The sequence below is a fragment of the Alosa pseudoharengus genome, unplaced genomic scaffold (genome assembly GCF_046254945.1).
Source record: "Alosa pseudoharengus isolate Yale_2024_CS ecotype anadromous, Long Island Sound unplaced genomic scaffold, YU_APseudo_1.1 YU_APseudo_1.1_scf_10, whole genome shotgun sequence".
NCBI classification, from domain to species: Eukaryota; Metazoa; Chordata; class Actinopteri; order Clupeiformes; family Clupeidae; genus Alosa; species Alosa pseudoharengus.
Genome location: NW_027468565.1, coordinates 5565001 through 5568088, shown reverse-complemented (window position 1 = coordinate 5568088; position 3088 = coordinate 5565001).

Here is a 3088-nt window from a genome sequence, read left to right as displayed (position 1 = left end):
ACTCACCGTCCTGGCACACGGCTCGTTAACAGCATGTCACCAGTGGATTGGCTTCACAAATTCCTGGACGTTTCAATCAGTCTAAATCAGCCCGGTGTTCTCTCCTCACTCACCCCTTCAATCCCAAGCTGCGGCAGCGGCAGGCGGCGGCACGTCACCACCACCTGGAAACTGTGTTAGTCTGGCAGTGTGACAGCAAGCTCATGAAAACCTAGCTTCAGCCTCCCTCTCCCCACCAGCCAACAATCTGCCAAAGCAGACCCACACTGAACATCACAGAACTGGTTGGAAAGAGAAAGAGATGAAGGAGAGAACATAAAAGTTGTGGGAGAAACAAATAAGAGCAAAAAGAGAGAATGATTAAGAAATAAAGATTTGCTTGTGTATAAATGTGTTTATGTGTGTGTGGCTGTGTGTGTGTGTGTGTGTATGTGTGTGCGTGTTTGTGTTCCTGTGTGTGTGTGTGTGTGTGTGTGTGTGTGTGAAAAAGGGGGAGAGAGAGAGAGAGAGAGAGAGAGAAGTAGTAGTAAAAGGAGGAGTTAGAGTTAAGTTGTCTCCCTCCCTCTTGATCATCACTAATGCCGGTGTGTGGATGGGGGTCTAAAGTACACAGATTCCATATGCTTCATATGTGTATTTGCTACCTTTGCTAAAACATGCATTCAACCAGATGTACAGGGAATCACACACAGACACATTAGAACAGACACACACAGAGAAGCCTCGAGTGTCTTTAATCTACTGACTGCTTCAAAATAAGCATTCTGTTTTGTACATAAGGCAAGGCAGTGACAGCAGTACTGCGCTCCAGTTTCTAACCTACTCCTCTGCCCACATTTCTGAGGAGCAGCTCTCTACAGTTTTCACAGTTGTGTGTCTGTGGCACGTTGCAAATTTCTGGAAAGCGGATTATTATCCCAGCGCAACGTTCGCTATCGTACACTACCTAAAACACATTACGCCATTGACCAACAGAAACCTGGTCAGAAGTCCATGGCGATATGTCTATTATTTTAAGGGAGCATTATCAACAGCGATATTACAAATTACACGATTACAATAAACAACATAATTAGAATAGAGATATTACGAAATACAGTACGCCTTGTTGTGCCATCCGCCCGACATTTGATAACGAAAACACTCCCAATGTGGGCTGGACAACCCGCTAAATTTAAATAAGCTTTTTGCCAGTGACCATGCGTTTTAGATTGTCATGATAGGGCCCACTGTAGGGTATGCAGGCAGTATAGTGTATAGGTGTACAAGAATCCTGAAATGTTCCACAAATCATACTTACAAAGGTGTAAAAACCAGCTGATTCACAGCTATGGACTTGGTGTAGGAGGTGTTTAGATGTTAGTTTGTGTATGTGTTGTGTGCAATCTGTATGTACGTGTGTGTGTGTGTGTATGTGTGTCTGTGTGTGCATGTGCGAAAAGGTGAATGTGAGTGTGTGAGTGTGTGTGTGTGTGTGCATGTTCGAGTAGGTGAGTGTGAGTGTGTGTGCATGTGTGCACTGAGTTGGAATGAGATGTACCAGACAGTAATCTCCATGCTGTTAACTGAAGGTGGGTCTGTGTTTACTCGTGCAGCTGGGAAGCATGAAATATTAATATCAGCTGAAGTGTGGAGGTAGAGTACAGAAATATGCCATCTAATGTACGCACGGTCCTCCCTGTAGCAGCACACTACTACATAAGAGTACAATAAACAACACTAGTAGAGACCATGTGCAACCCAGAGTTTCTGGACCGTGTACATTTCCAACCAAAGGTGTGGTCCAAAAGAGAAGAGGTAGCATGCCAATATTGGAGGAACCACAAGGGTTCTAAGAAGAGGGTCTTACTGCTTCCTTTTCTCTTCTCCATTTTCTCAAAGTTCTATTCAAGCTCTTGTTTTTTTCTAAAAGACTTGCCTGAGCTGCTTTTCCTGAGTAGGGAACGCATCAGGACACATTTCCGTCAAACTAACAGTAACAATACCCTAAACAGGAACTGATAGGAACCCTATGACAACTGTTTGCTCAAACTCTTTGTGAAGTCAGCACCATTTATTTTATTTTATTTTATTATTTTTACTAAAAATGTAACAAAACATTTGTGGTACACGTGGAACTAAATGTGACAATTAAAAGACCCAAATACAAGAACTATTACAGATCCCATCCATAACAACAGATGGAATTGATAATCCATCCTCATACATTATATTAAATTATGTATATGTCGGTGAGGAATACTAATGGCCGGATTATCAGAACGCATGGTGGCTCCTGGACTGCAGGGGTCTTGGGACTGACTCTCTGATTTCTATATGTCTGACATCAGGGTCAGTTTACTCAAGGCTACAGTCCACAAAAAAACTCAGAAAATCCCTTTAATCTACGGCCTCTTATATAAACATTCTGTTTGATGGATATGCTGTACAATAAAAGAATCCAAGCTTCAAAGTGAAGGATGAAAAAGTCATATGAACTTTGCGCCCTTTGTCTCATTTTAGCTTCATTCTCCAAAGAATTGTGAACAATGCACAGTGGGTATATATAAAAGACATTACTTTTTATGCACTTTTTTTGTGTTGACATATAATATGCATGCCTATTTTACAAAAGACACCAAATAGAGAGAAAAAAAAATCTAATTTGCTGTGAGCGAGAGGGAGTACTGGAATGACATCAAAGCCCCTTTGCAATGTTATATCTTTCGCAAGACGTTTTCTCAGATGCAAAAAACAGAACAACATAGTATAACATTGTAAGACATCAAAAAAAGACTAAGCAATGTACATACATTCTTTTCCTGTAGATTAAATAAAAAATACATTGAATTGTTCAACAGTGTTATGTATTTTGTTGTACATCTTAAATATAATTAATTCAATTTACTATGTGCAAGTTACTTTTTACAAAGCATATTTACATGTTGTTGTAAGTTATGTGTATAGGTGAAGGTCTTCTCCTTTGGAAAATGTTCTGTAAAAGACTGAATTGGCCGCTGCAGCAGTGCTGGGAACAGTGATTAATTGCCAATTAAAAAATGAAAATCAACTGCAAATAAAATTGACTGGCAAAGCTGCTGAGTTGCGC